This window comes from Schistocerca piceifrons, chromosome 4 (assembly GCF_021461385.2).
Source record: "Schistocerca piceifrons isolate TAMUIC-IGC-003096 chromosome 4, iqSchPice1.1, whole genome shotgun sequence".
Classification (NCBI taxonomy): Eukaryota; Metazoa; Arthropoda; class Insecta; order Orthoptera; family Acrididae; genus Schistocerca; species Schistocerca piceifrons.
Genome location: NC_060141.1, coordinates 720,787,074 through 720,802,783, shown reverse-complemented (window position 1 = coordinate 720,802,783; position 15,710 = coordinate 720,787,074). Strand labels below are relative to the sequence as shown.

At 43.5% G+C, this 15,710-nt stretch overlaps 1 protein-coding gene and 1 non-coding gene across 3 annotated transcripts in view; one reads left to right on the top strand and one right to left on the bottom strand.

Annotated features, from left to right (window-relative positions):
* Window positions 1-15,710, top strand: part of LOC124794675 (alpha-1,3-mannosyl-glycoprotein 4-beta-N-acetylglucosaminyltransferase A) — an 834,427-nt gene that overhangs the window by 306,028 nt on the left and 512,689 nt on the right. The window lies entirely within an intron of this gene.
* Window positions 10,157-10,230, bottom strand: Trnat-ugu. Its single transcript has one exon. It is a non-coding gene; the product is annotated as a tRNA-Thr (tRNA).

Genomic DNA, 15,710 nt, shown 5'->3' with positions numbered 1-15,710 from the left:
GCTAGCGATACGAGGCCGTTGGGATCTAGCCCGGCGTTCCGTATTACCCTCCTGAATCCACCGATTCCATATTCTGCTAACAGTCATTGGATCTCGACCAACGCGAGCAGCAATGTCGCGATACGATAAACCGCAATCGCGATGGGCTACAATCCTACCTTCATCAAAGCCGGAAACGTGATGGTACGCATTTCTCCTCCTTATACGAGGCATCACAACAACGTTTCACCAGGCAACGCCGGTCAACTGCTGTTTGTGTATGAGAAATCGGTTGGAAACTTTCCTCATGTCAGCGCGTTGTAGGTGTCGGTACCGGCGCCAACCTTGTGTGAATGCTCTGAAAAGCTAATCATTTGCATATCACAGCATCTTCTTCCTGTCGGTTAAATTTCGCGTCTGTTGCACGTCATCTTCGTGGTGTAGCAATTTTAATGGCCAGTAGTGTAGTTACCATGTCCACCTTCTACTTTGTTGCACTGTGGAATGTTCTGGTCCCAGTATCTTCTCTCCTTGTTTGCTTATTGCTACTTCAGCATGCAGTGTACTCAGTGCAAGGAGCAGTCTGCGGCCCTTTGCTGATGATGCTATGGTGTATGGGAAGTCGTCGTCGGTGAGTAGTTGTAGGAGGATACCAGATGGCTTAGACAAAATTTGTAGATGGTGTGATGAATCGTAGCTAGTTTTAAATGTGGAAAAATGTAAGTTAATGCAGCTGATCAAGAGAAACAAACCTATAATGTTAGAAAACAGTATTAGTAGTGAGGTGCATGGCACACTCACGTGGATTAACGTAACGTTCCAAAGTAATGTCAAATGGAAGGAGCATGTGAGGACTGCAGTATCGAAGGGGAATGTCCGACTTCGGTTTATTGGGAGAATTTTAGGAAAATATGTTTCATCTGTAAAGGAGACCGCCTATAGGACGCTAGGGGGACCTTGGATTGAAGGAAGACATCGAAGCAGTTCAGAGACAGGCTGCTATATTTGTTACTGGTAGGTTCGAACATTGCGCAAGTATTACAGACATGCTTCGAGACCTCAAACGGGAACCATTGGAGGGAGGGCGACGTTCTATCCGACGAGCACAATTGACAAAATTTAGAGAACTGGCATTTGAGGGTGACTACAGGGCGATTCTAATGCCACCAATGGACATTTCGCGTAAGATTCATGAAGATAGATTAGGGCTCGTAGACAGTCGCTTTTCCCTCCCTCTAGTTGCGAGTGGAACAGAAAAGGAAATCACTAGAAGTGGTGCAATGTACCCTGCGCCACGCACCATACCGCACTATACCGTCCTGATGAAGTCTGAGTGGCCAGTGTAGTGCCGGGTGTTGGTGGGATGTACGAAGGTTGGAACTTTAATAGTGACAACTATTTCTTTACAACTCGTACAAAATAGATACGTATTTCAAAGTTTTATTGACCTTCAGAGTAGTCACCAGGATTGTCTATAACACGTTGCCAGCGATTGGAAGTTGTAGGATACTCTTAGCAGTGCCAGTTGTGTTGACAGTTGGAGCGGCGCGGTCTATTGCCCGACGAATTTGTAGCAGTACTGAAGCGAATGCCGTGAAGTGTTTCCTTCAGATTGGAAATCGAGTTGAACTTACGAGGGTTTAAGTGAGGGGAGTGCAGTAGGTGGTATAGCACTTAGCAGCCACATCAGTCAAACAAATCAGTAAAAGCTTGCACTGTACGTGCTTGAGCATTGTCCTGCAAAATGATGGTCAGGTCCTGCAGAAAGTGTCATCACTCCTGCCTCTATGCTGTTCATTTTTGGAACACAACCTACGACCAGCTTAGAAGTGATGATACTTTCTGCAGGACCTGACCATCATTTTGCAGGACAATGCTCAAGCACGTACAGTGCAAGCTGTTACCGATTTGTTTGACTGATGGGACTGCTAAGTGCTATACCACCTACTGCACTCCCCTCACTTAAGCCCTCGTGAATTCAACTCAGGAAACACTTCACGGCATTCGCTTCAGAACTGCTACAAATTCGTCGCGCAATAGACCGCGCCGCTCGCACTGTCAATACAATTGGCACTGCTAAGAGTATCCCACGACTTCCACACCGCTGGCAACGGGTTATACACAATGCTGGTGACTACTCGGAAGGTCACTAAAACTTTGGAACACGTATCTAATTTGTAGGAGCTGTAAATAAATAGTTGCCACTATTGAAGTTCCAACCCACGTATTTCAGTCTTTGTCTTCTTTACTTCATCGGGATTTCAAGACGGACCTTGTACACTGCGTCAGCTAATGAAATTTTTTTTCTTTGAGCTAGTTAGCAAGCTGAAAAAACATGAAGAAGTTGTTTGTCGTCCGTTTCTTCCTTGATTTAGAACGGCTTCATGAGATGCAGAACGATGCACTCTCCGAGTGGTTGCTTCTCTCTACGCATGTCCTCTTTACTGAGGTAAGGGAAACCTTTCCACACTGGCCAGTCAGTTTACTTTGACCACGCTTCAGAAGCCTCAATAACCACTTTTGCAGCACAGACCACTGCGAGACTGCAGGAACAGAGTCGGCGAGGTTCTGTAGGGTGCCGACCGGAATGTGGGCCAATGCCGACCCTTGCGTCGTGGCCATCTGCGATAGGTTTCTTGGTTGAGGATCCAGCCCGATCGAAGTAGTCCCACACACTCGATTGGGTTAAAATCCGGGGTGGCCAGGGGAGTATAGTTACGAGGCGTTTTTTTTTTAAGTAAGTGCCGTTTTGAAATTTAAAAAAGACGTGTTAAGGTATCTCAATAATTTTAGTTTTACATGAAAGCCTGTACCTTAATCTACGCACTGACCCCATTACAATCTGATTTTTCCTTGTTTACGTTGTGTACTGAGTGCTGAAGATGCCTCCGATAATTGTGAGTCCCGCCGACTGTGAAGTACGGGCTGTTATAAGATTTCTTAGTGCTAAAGGCCTAAAAGCGATCTATATTCATCGTGAGATCTGTGCAGTTTGCGGAGAAAACATTATGAGTGATGGAATGGTAAGAAAGTGGGTGAGAGCATTTAAAGATGGCCGCACAAATGTGCATGGTGAACAACGGAGTGGGAGTCCTTCGTTCGTTAATGAAAGTTTGGTGCAGGAAGTGGACAATGAGGTGAGAGTAAACAGACGCTTTACCATTTCCTCCTTGCGGGATGACTTTCCTATTGTTTCTCGTAATGTTTTGTATGGCACTGTGACTGAGCCCTTGAATTACCGAAAATTGTGCACACGTTGGGTACCGAAAATGTTGACGGATGTGCACAAAACCAAACGTCTAGACAGTGCATTGACTTTCCTTGAGCGGTACCACAACGACGGTGATGATTTCTTAAGCCAAATTGATACGGGCGATGAAACATGGGTGGCCTACGTCACATCAGAATCGAAGCAACAGTCCATGGAAGTTGAGCAAGGGCATCGTTTTGCTGCAAGACAATGCCCGCCCGCATGTGGCGAATCAGACCAAAGATCTCATCACATATTTTTGATGGGAAACTCTAGATCATCCTCCGTACAGCCCCGATCTTGCGCCCAGTGACTACCATCTGTTCCTGCACTTGAAGAAACACTTGGACGGTCAGCGTCTTCAAGAGGGTGACGAAGTCAAAACAGTGGTGATGCAGTGGTTAACAAGTCAGGCGGCAGACTTCTATGAGGAGGGTATTCAAAAGAAGGATATAAGATGAACATCAAAAAAAGCGAAACGAGGGTAATGGAATGTAGTCAAATTAAGTCGGGTGATGCTGAGGGAATTAGATTAGGAAATGAGACACTTAAAGTAGTAAAGGAGTTTTGCTATTTGGGGAGCAAAATAACTGATGATGGTCGAAGTAGAGAGGATATAAAATGTAGACTGGCAATGGCAAGGAAAGCGTTTCTGAAGAAGAGAAATTTGTTAACATCGAGTATAGATTTAAGTGTCAGGAAGTCGTTTCTGAAAGTATTTGTATGGAGTGTAGCCATGTAGGGAAATGAAACATGGACGATAACTAGTTTGGACAAGAAGAAAACAGAAGCTTTCGAAATGTGGTGCTACAGAAGAATGCTGAAGATTAGATGGGTGGATCACATAACTAATGAGGAGGTACTGAATAGGATTGGGGAGAAGAGGAGTTTGTGGCACAACTTGACAAGAAGGGACCGGTTGATAGGGCATATTCTGAGGCATCAAGGGATCACAAATTTAGTATTGGAGGGCAGCGTGGAGGGTAAACATCGTAGAGGGAGAGCAAGAGATGAGTACATTAAGAAGATTCAGAAGGATGTGGATGCAGTAAGTACTGGGAGATGAAGAAGCTTGCACAGGATAGAGTAGCGTGGAGAGCTGCATCAAACCAGTCTCAGGACTGAAGACCACAACAACAACATACCTCCGCTATTTGTTGGTGGTATGACGGACGTCCACAGGTCCACTGGCTGTTTCCACAAAAAGAGGCACTCTAGCTCCTTTATAAATGAATGAGAATGACAGAAGAGAGTGATGAGAAATCTCAATACATATTATGCAGTCGTATAAGCGATAGGTACTGCAATCAGCTAGGAAACGATGTTTCAGCACCATGCAGAAATAATTTACAAATTTAGTTGACAGTGAAAGAGCAAAGAATTACCCTGAATGCCAGATGTGATTCATTGTACAGAATATCAAGAAGCACTTTGTGCTAAATTTGCAAGGCATGGGGCACGTGATGAAATTGGTGATATGAATAGTAAAATTTCTAATGCCGCACGCGTTATTCCACTGTCAGTTGCAAGTGTTTTCGACGGAATCGAAGGAAGACTAGGGAGACAATATATTATTGCAAAATAATTTTTCGATTTAAAACTAGCTGTTCTTGAATTTATGAAGGAAAAAAGTCAAGAACGAAAATTAGAACATCTGGAATTAAGTTGACTTGACTGCACACTGCCCACAGTAAGACACTTTAAGGTGAGAATAACTCATTTCTGATTTGATGGGGGTGCATTTAAAAAGAAAATCGCGTTACAGAAAGGACACCTTTTGACAAACACAACCCACTTCCCTGAGCTCACGCACATTATAGAAATCGCGAGGTTTTAAGAATTCATTCTGGCGTTGAAAAATTACAAAGATAGTTTCCTAAATGTTTTGAGGACACCATAAATCTCACATCTGTTTCCGAGCTGTTTTCGAGAGGGTTTGCCGTTTCAGCTGAAAGTGCCTCCGTGCACATGGAGATGTAACTGATTGACCTGCAAGGAAATTATCGTTTTAATGAAAAATTCTTTTACGTTAAAACCGTCCAGGACGCCTACGTTGCTTTCCTCAGGGAAAGTTTCGACTTGTCTCTAATGAGGCCGCAAAATTGCTACAATATTTTGATATATTAAGTACAAAAGATGGAGCTTTTTCAAATGGTTCAAATGGCTCTGAGCACTATGGGACTTAACATCTGTGGTCATCAGTCCCCTAGAACTTAGAACTACTTAAATCTAACTAACCTAAGGACATCACACACATCCATGCCCGAGGCAGGATTCGAACCTGCGACCGTAACAGTCGCGCGGTTCCGGACAGAGCGCCTAGAACCGCTAGACCACCGCGGCCGGCCAGAGCTTTTTCGATTATGGAGCTAAATAAGTGACGATTACATGACAACCTGAGCGCAAAAATCTGCGAAACTGTCTTGAGTCTGGCCGTAGGCTGACAGTATGTACCAGATAAATATTATATTAGCTCTTCAGCACGGCAAAAATAATTAAACAATAACGAAAATTTGTTTTGTTCGTGATCTACATTGTTGAGAAATGTGAAATATAAAACAAATTCGTATGCAATGCGACTGCGCTGCTATTTAAATGCACCGGGTTCACAGTTTCCCCCTCTCCCCTACTCAGACAACTTGGCGCGGTGGTGGGGGTAATGTGCAGTGAGGTTGAGCGCTATGGCACTCGCACTAGGGCACGGCTCACGAGTCGACATTTTGTCTGCCCCTGTTTTAATGTGACTGGATCGTCTATATACTATGTCGCTACGTCGTCAATAATCCAAAATTTGAGACCACATTTATCGGATTTTTTGAGTATGAATTGAGTGAAATTGTGTGAAACTGTATCTAGTTTTGTTTGACAACAGCTGCTGATCTATGTTAGTATTTACCGGACTGTGGTATGAACGAATACTGTTTTCCATTAACTCTCTCCAAATTTCAGGTACAAGAGAAAATTTGTTCACTGGCAGGCATTCAGCTCGGGTTAGATTTTTCATCAAAACAGAGAAATCCGAGAAGCTCCTGAAATCTGTCCATTGGCATAATGTCCTTGACGTAAGTAAGACCTGAAGTATGCCACGAAAGATCATCCAAGGATATAACTTTTGTAAATATAACACCCCTAGGGCAGCTACCAGTTACACGGCCCAATATTTGTTTCTAGCACTTTCACAGTATCTGAATATATGTATTTCTTTATGTGTCATAGCACTGCTTCGTCAAAAATAAGATGGAAAGTAACAGTGACACTGTCATCTATTCGTCAGCAAGCAAAAGTAATGGGATCTCCTCTCTCCTTTAGAACTGTCACAGCTGGGTTCCTTTGCAAAGGCACTACAGGGCACGCTGTGATGGATGAGTTGATGATTGACGTAGATCACCATCTGAACCCTCTTCTACTAATCTCTCCTCGTCCACATCCCTGGCACAAAATCCTCATCTTTATCAATGAACTCAGTTCCCGATTCAAAGTCTAAATATTAATATTTCATCATCAGAAAGTGCGCGCTGACGTGACATGTTCGGCAACGTCTTTGATGGACAAAGAATATTACTTGAATGGCATTTTCTAAACTGTGGCACATTGGAATGTGCAAGTGCTAAGACCAAACAAAGAGCAACAACTAAGCTGCATGATTGCTGACAGTTGCCACTCCATTGTTGATTATCTATAGACACTAACGGAAGAAATATCAAAACAGCAAGAAGGAGTTGTGCGACATAAACGAAAGCTGGTAAGGCGAGTCTCTACAACTCAAAGATGTCGTCTATTCCGATTTCGGGGCAGTGGCATAAGAGTGAGGATAAAATTAGGTTTGCTTTAAATACACGCTGTGGCGATCGTCAGCGTTAGTTACCTTTGAGATTGGAAGTGGTGAGTTGATGTTAGTCAAGAATGCCTTTAAGGCGACAAAGACGCCATTATCAACAGCTCGCTGAGTCTGAACGAGGTGTTTTAATATGGCTTCGAGAATTTGGATAATCCTTCCTCGATATTTTAGAAAGACTTCGCAGGAATGTAGCCACTTCACATGAGTACTGACTGCAGTGGCCACAAGAATATATGGTTGCAAGAAGACGGGACTGCCACGTGACTCTACCTTCGTGTTCAATGTATCGCTCTGGCGCAATGTACTGCATCTGCAAAAGCCATTTGAGCAGCGGTTGTCACCATAGTGACACAAAGAACTGTTACAAACCGGCTAATTCAAGAACAGCTCCGTGACAGACACCTTGTAGCCTGCACTCTACTGATACTAAACCACCAACATTTGTGACTTCAGTGGGCTCTGCTGTTTTTTCTAATAATAGCTGTTTCTACAGGGTGGAGCAGAGGAAACGCATGTTTTTCACTATTGAATGACTGGGACACGGTTTGATAAAAATAGTAAAAACTAGCATTAAGTGATAGATTTTTTAATGCAGTTTTGAAATATACATACTTTAATTAGGTTCGAAAAATGTCTTGGAGATGACGTCCGTCTTGCAGGATACAAATTTGGATACTGTCCCGAAAGTTATGCGTGGCTTTCTCTAACATTTCATTCAGCATGGCCTCAGTTTCTTGACGAATGGAATTCTTCAGGTCATCGATTCTGCGAGGCTTGTTCATGCAGACTTTTGATTTTAAATATCCTCACAAAAAGAAGTCTCATACCAACAAATCGGGTGAGCAAGGGGCCCAGTAAACATCACCATATCTCGAAATAACATGTCCTGGGAACATTTGGCAAACCAATTCCATGGATGCTCTCGCCGTGTGAGCTGTGGCACTGTCCTGCTGAAACCATATTTCTCCCATGTTCACGTGAAGCTTTTCAAGTTCTGGACGAAGAAAGTTGTTTAACATTTTAACATAGCGTGCTGATGTCACAGTAACTGTAGTTCTTTCCTCTTCAAAAAAATAGTGTCCAGCAATCCCCATCTTTGAAATGCAGCACCACACTGTTACTTTTAAACTGTGGAGAGGTCTTTGGTGTAATTCATGTGGGTCATCGGCGCTCAAACGACAATTTTGAACATTGACGTAACCGTCTACATGAAAATGTGCTTCCTCATGAAGACTGTAGCATCTGCATCTTCTGTAAAAATTATGTCCATTACCCATCAAAACTGTCTGCACTACACTAAGCTGCTGGATTATCATTATTTTGTATGGATGAAACTTAAGATCATCATGTAAGATTGTGATGAGGCGAACGATGTGACATACCCAGCGCTACAGCCTGTCGTCTAGCCGATCGTTTCTGACTAGCAAGAACTGCCGTTCTCACTCAGTCTACATTTTCCAGAGTACGAACTGAACGGGGAAGACCAGGTGGTTTCTTTTTCACCACAGATCCAGTACTTCTAAACGCTGCAACCCATCGGAGTACAGTATTTTGATCAGGCACTGCACAAACTCTAACATTTTGATGGAATCATTGTTTCTCAAGTACTGCTCAACAACGAACACACGATGCTCTATGCTCCAACACTCCATAGCGACTGAAACTGCATTGTATGGGCAGTCTGCCAACATTCATTCAAGATCAATACCCCCTCTCGTCGCCGCATAATAGAGGTTCAAAAAACATGCGTTTCCTCTCCTCCACCCTGTACGTCGGTGACAGTGATGGACGTATGTTGTAGGAGGAGGTCAGTTGAGGGCCAACAACCAACCTGTCTGCGTGCTAGACACACTAGACCTACAGCTGGAATTATGGTCAGGGGTGCGATTTCGTATGGCAGCAGGAGCACTCTCGTATTAGTTATCCCACGCAGACCGACTGCAAATTTTTATGTCAGTCCGGTGATTGGACTCTTTGTGCTGCCAATCATGAACAGCATTTCAGGGGGTGTTTTCCAACTCTCGTTAACACTGTTGTAACTCAACATGCTCTACAGAGTGTTGACATATGGGACATCATCAATGACAGCTGCAGCGTCATCCACAACCAGCATTAACCGTCTCTAAATTGACCAACCAAGTGCAACAGTCATGGAACTCCAGCCCACAAACTGACGCCCGCCACCTGTATAACAGAATGCATGCACGTCTGCATGCTTGCATTTAACATTCTGGCGGTTACATCGGCTTTAATGCCCAAGCATTTCACATTTGCCACGGCTTATCTCCTGCTTCCATTAATCTCTGACCTTACAATCTTAATCACTCAAATATGTTACCTAAACAAGAGTATTCCCGAAATTTCATTACTGTACACTAATTATTTTTTGGAGATTTTTCCGTCAGCGAACAATGGTTCAAATGGCTCTGAGCACTATCGGACTTAACATCTGAGGTCATCAGACCCCTAGATTTAGAACTACTTAAACCTGACTAACCTACGGACATCACACACATCCATGCCCAAGGCAGGGTTCGAACCTGCGACCGGAGTAGCAGCGCGGTCAGCGTACAATAAATGATGACTAACTGAAAACCTCAGGTGCCGACAGGTGTTGTTGATATACCTCGATGTGGGCAGCTGAATATGTGTGCCCCGACCGGTACTCGAACCCGGGATCTCCTGCTTTCATGGCAGACGCTCTATCCATCTGAGCAACCGAGGACACAGATGAATAGCGCGACTGCAGGGACTTATCCCTTGCACGCTTCCCGTGAGACTCACATTCCCAACTGTCCACAATTCTACAAATGTATTGTACCTTATAGACATTTGCCCAACCACTCATTACTCGCGCACGCTTTGGCGATTCCCGTAAGAGTTTGGGCAACCTGTGCGCATACGCACAGACGAACGTCAATGGCTGGGTAGCCTTTAACTGTATATACGAAGACAGTAACTTGTTCTCGAAAGAAAAGTTACTGTCGATGACCGTGCAGCTTTTCCCTGGAATAAATGATGACTAACTGAAAACCTCAGCTGCCGACAGGTGTTGTTGATATACCTCGATGTGGACAGCTGAAAATGTGTGCCCCGACCGGGACTCGAACCCGGGATCTCCTGCTTACATGGCAGACGCTCTATCCATCTGAGCAACCGAGGTCACAGATGAATAGCGCGACTGCAGGGACTTATCCCTTGCACGCTTCCCGTGAGACTCACATTCCCAACTGTCCACAATTCTACATATTTATTGTACCTTATAGACATTTGCCCAACCACTCATTACTCGTGCACGCTTTGGCGATTCCCGTAAGAGTTTGGGCAACCTGTGTAGCCTTTAACTATATGTACGAAGACAGTAACTTGTTCTCGAAAGAACAGTTACTGTCGGTGACCGTGCAGCTTTTCCCTGGAATAAATGATGACTAACTGAAAACCTCAGCTGCCGACAGGTGTTGTTGATATACCTCGATGTGGACAGCTGAAAATGTGTGCCCCGACCGGGATTCGAACCCACATCGTTATGGAGCCACAACCAATTTCCACAGTGGTTTGTTGACAACTTGTGTACATGGTTTCGTGGGGTCTGCACCACACTCAAACTCTGCCATCAGTTCTCAGCAACTGAAATCAGGGTTTATCTGACCATGGAACGGTTTTCCTGTCGTCTAGGGTCCAACCGATATGGTCACGAGCTCAGGAGAGGTACTGGAGGCGACGAAGCGCTGTCTGCAAAGGCACTCCTGTCTGTCGTCTGCTGCCATATCCCATTAACGCCAAATTTCGCCGTTCTGACCCAGCGGATATGTTCGTCGTACGCCCTACATTGATTTCTGCGGTTATTTCATACAGTATTGCTTGTCTGTTAGCACCAACAACAACTGTACTCAAACGCCGCTGCTCTCATTCGTTAAGTTGAATGCCGTCGGCCAATGCGTTAGCCGTGGTGAGAGGTAATGCCCGAAATTTAGCATTCTCGGCACATTCTTGACACTGTGGATTTCGGAATATTGGATTCCCCAACGAGTTCCAAAATGGAATGTCCCATGCGTCTGGCTCCAACTACCATCTCTCGTTAAAAGTCTGCTAGTTTTCGTTGTGCGGCCACTCACATCTCAAACATTTTCACATGAATCACCCGAGTACAAATGACATCTCCCCGGATCCCTGCCCTTTTATATCTTTTTTTTAATCTTATGTGACTTAACTGCCAAGGTCATCAGTCCCTAAGCTTACACACTACTTAACCTAAATTATCCTAAGGACAAACACACACACCCATGCCCGAGGGAGGACTCGAACCTCCGCCGGGACCAGCCGCACAGTCCATTACTGCAGCGCCCAAGACCGCTCGGCTAATCCCGCGCGGCTTTTTTATATTTTGTAAGCGATAATAGCAGCATGTGTATATGAGCATATCGCTATCCCCTGGTTTCCGTGACCTCAGTGTATATTCACAAGAGAAATTACATGGCCGTCAAACTGAGCCCTTCCACAGTTGTAGGTATATCGAATGAAACGTCCAAGGAAATGCAAATATTTTGTGAATCCCAATACATGATCGTAAAAGCGAGAAAAAAATTAAGGTAGGTGATATTTCATGAACGAAAGAAAAGACACTGGATATGCAACTGAAAAAAAGGATGACAGGCCTCATATTGACCTTTCCGCTGTTCTGTTGTTAAGACTACTTTGCTACGCTCTGGACTTGTTTTTGGTTAGCCGTTCACTTCGTCAACCAGCCGTCATCGAACTCGAGAACCCCCTTTTTGTCCCACCGGTTCATGCGTTACCAACAGTGTGAGTTATTATAAACTGTGTTCGTCCTATGCAGGGCAGAACAGAAAAAAACTACGTCGTTCTTGCTATTTGTGTCTCTTCATTTCAGTATAAAAGGTATTCATTAACCCAGCTCTTGCACTTCTTTCTACTGTTCCATCTTTGTCTCAAAATAATACCAACTGCTGTGGCAGCTGTCGCTAGCAGGGCGGACGTCTTGAAAACTTGAATTACGTGCGTGCTTCTATCCAGACGTGAGTGGAATAACACATCTGCACGTGTTGAGAGAGAGGCATGCACCTACATGCTCGCCTCTTTTTGTGTCTGTCTCTCCGCAGGCGCACAGGTGTAAATACACCTTTTTAACCACAACTGCGTGCAGTAGGCATGAAGAGGGGGGGGGGGGGGGAGGTAGCTAGTTTAGAGTGTCACTGTGGCCTTTTGTTGTGCGCTGAAAGGAACATGCAAACAGCCCCTTGGGTGTAGGCTACACGCGAAACGCACTGCTGTCGGCTTCGTACTGCTGGCAGCTGCTTCACGGTAGTGATGATGGTTGTCGCTAAAACAACCGGTTTTCGGTTACGATCTGTTTGAAATTACCAGTACTGTTCGCTGAAAATTAATCTGCTTGTTAGCATGACACCTGACAATCCCAGATACACACTGTTGGCTCAAGAACGCGAGGCGAGATCTGTCCTGAAAGAAAAGTGACTTACCTCTTGTCAGCATGCTGTTTTTCTGTCTGGAGTACTGATGTTCTCGAATGCAAATTCAAATCAGCAGATGTAGCAGCTAAAGGAAAATAAACTGTTCAATACTAATTTTGTTACTGATCAAGGTGGCGCAGTGGTTAGCACACAGTATTCGCATTTGGAAGGACGACGCTTGAAACCCCCGTCCGGCCATCCGGATTTAGATTTTCCGTGATTTCCCTAAATCGCTTCAGGCAAATGACGGGATGGTTCCTTTGAAAGGGCACGACCAACTTTCTTCCCCATCCTTCCCTAACACGATGGAACCGATGACCTCGCTGTCTGGTCCCCTCTCTCCACGTTAACACAACCCAAATAATTTCTTTCTTTTTTGTAAATATCGTTCTCGGCCGAGACGTCGGATCTCGTTGTGAAAACTCCACAATTTTTCGTCGTCGGCACAAGTGACCGACATCTTCAGGACATCCTTTTGCTTGTGAGAAACAATCTGTGACTTCGTGTGGCGCCAAGTGTAACGCACACACGACAAAATATTCAAAACTTAACTATAAATCATGGAAGCGGGTTTTACTTTAAAGAAAATCATTATTGAAAAACTGAACTCTGGTTACTGACAAAAAAGACTGTAAAAGATAAGAATATTCTAACGACTGCAAAATTCTCTCATTACAAAAATGTACAGCCGATTGCGTAATTTGTGACATAATGAAGACAAAGAGATGAAATTACCACTAAGATTTCCTTCAATTAACAGTCCTGACAAACAACATTTCGTTCATGCGTATGACTTCGTTATGTTTAAAATTCCTCCAAAATCTTCCCCATCAGTATAAAGAACGAGAAAGTTTTTAACTGAGTTTTCATCTCCATAATAAAGTATTCCAGATAGTTTCTTAAGGTCCACAAGTAACAGCTCTCATTCATTGTAAAAGTCAACTGCTCCCTACTATGCCTTCAGTAAGAGTGCCCCAGGACTGCACAACTTAATGACTAGCAGGCCAATCACCGATAAAGCTAAACACAGAGTCACGGATCTCATTCACTACTCATCCAGTGCGCTCATTCATCTTTGTCCCAGCACAGTAAAGGTGGATTATTTATAATAGCAGAAAACATAGGGAAACCCCTACAGGATGAGCATGGTGTGGCATTTGGAAGAGGTAGGCATCCTATCTCGAAGAAGAGCTCAAGACTAATTCTGAGCTAAAAAGGTTGCTGTAACTGACTATGCAGCACGTGCCCCAGGCAGTGGTAGTGCTCGTGCAGTGCAGCGACAATTGTCCATCCCATGGTCAACATGTAGAGTGCAGACTTTTCGTGGACTGGCCACAAAGCATGCTACCAGTCTCTACTGCTGCATGGTCCAGCTCAGTGATAAAGGGGAGAGTGCACTAAGTAAATTAAATCAATACCTTGTAAGAGGTCCGAGCAGATGTAATTTCGATGTATTGCTCATGCGCTGCCTGCGATATGCAAGGTCTCTGACCAGAGAGCAGTGTTGACTGCAGTAGGAACTGTGTAGCTGTAGCAGTAAGTTGTGTCTAGTCTGGAGTCTGCTCTGGTCTGGTCTGGTGTATCGTGTTGGCTGGCCCGGTCGCGGTGCAGCGATGCCGGAGCCTGAATATTATTGTATAAGGTAAAAAGCAGCCTCGCGCATATGTATTAATGTTATCTCAAGTCGCATGTAAATGTTTTAAAACTCTCGTAATAATAATCTTCCTCATAAAAAGTAACTTTTAACAACCATTCATTTCAATTTAAAGAATTTACTAATTTCTCCCATCCATGATCATCCCGATTATTGCAATAGAAAAATCAGTTGCTTCCTTTCATAAATGACAGATAGGTCGGCCAGCATTGCACAGAGCTGTGCCGGAAAAATTTATTGTAAGAGCAGATATATCCGGCGAATTAATTGAGGTAAGAATTTTTGCCTTTTTTTATTCAGAATGATATTTCAGGGCCATGACGCAGCACTGCTGTCGTCCAAAATTTACCAGGTTAAATTCACAGCGAATTATTGAAAAGCCATAAGTGAGCGACAATTTAATTGAGAGGTTAGTTACATTGTTTTATTACCAGGTTACTGAATTTATTTTTTTATTGGGACGTTACACTCAATGTGAACGACATAATTATAATTTTTACTGTTGAGAGGTTTAGGAATTTTTCTGTTGTGAGGTTACGCTAAATGTGAATGAATTTTGAGCTTAGATTAAATCAGAAGGAACTTTGTAGGGAGGTTATAAATGTAAATGAATTTTGTGGGGAGGTTACACTGTGAAAGAATTTTGTTTTTAGGTTACACTAAATCAGAATCATTAACCAATATTATTTTTTGTATTTTGTGGGGAGGTTACAACCTTTCACAACAGAATCCGGTTATTCAGAATATTCCCTATATGGACCTTAAAGTGGCTTCTCAAAACAGGTCGTTTGGGGTTCATACTTACGAGAAATTTTTTCCAAAATACTAAAAAACTGGTTGGAGAGTTCCGTAAAAAATGACTGGTAAATATGAATCTGAAACTACCAGTTTGGAGGAGCCAGTTTAAGGTCCATAAAGATGGACGGGCAATACGTCCGACTGTCGACAGTACTGCCAGTACTTACCATAAGTTAGTCACGTTCCTACACAGAAAGCTTAAAGTAGCATATAAGCTCGAAAAGAACTTTTCTGTTAAAAATTCAGTAGACTTTTCATAAATTCCCTCGAAGAAGATCTCAAGACTAATTCTGAGCTAAAAAGTACTATTAGCCTCTATACTCGGTACGTTGGCGATTTAATTTTTGTATTCGAAGGTACTTTTGAAGTATTAGATCAACTGTTTCATACTTTCAGTCGGTTTCACGAGAAAATAGTGTTCATTAAAGAATTGCTCAACCAAAATAGTGAGTTGAATTTCTTTGTCTTACCTTAGGTAAAAAAAAAACATAAAACTGGCCTCAGAACTAACGTTTTCAGATAAAAGTATCCTGGTTGATTCGGCTCATCCCAAGCACAAAAACTGGCCTTCTTCCGTTCTAATATTCATCGAGCTTTGCTTACTCCGTGATCCCCGGAGAATTTTCTGGAAGAGATAAATTTGATTAAAACTATAACCAGTAATAACGGCTATGAACCGTCATTAGTAGACCGAATATTGGA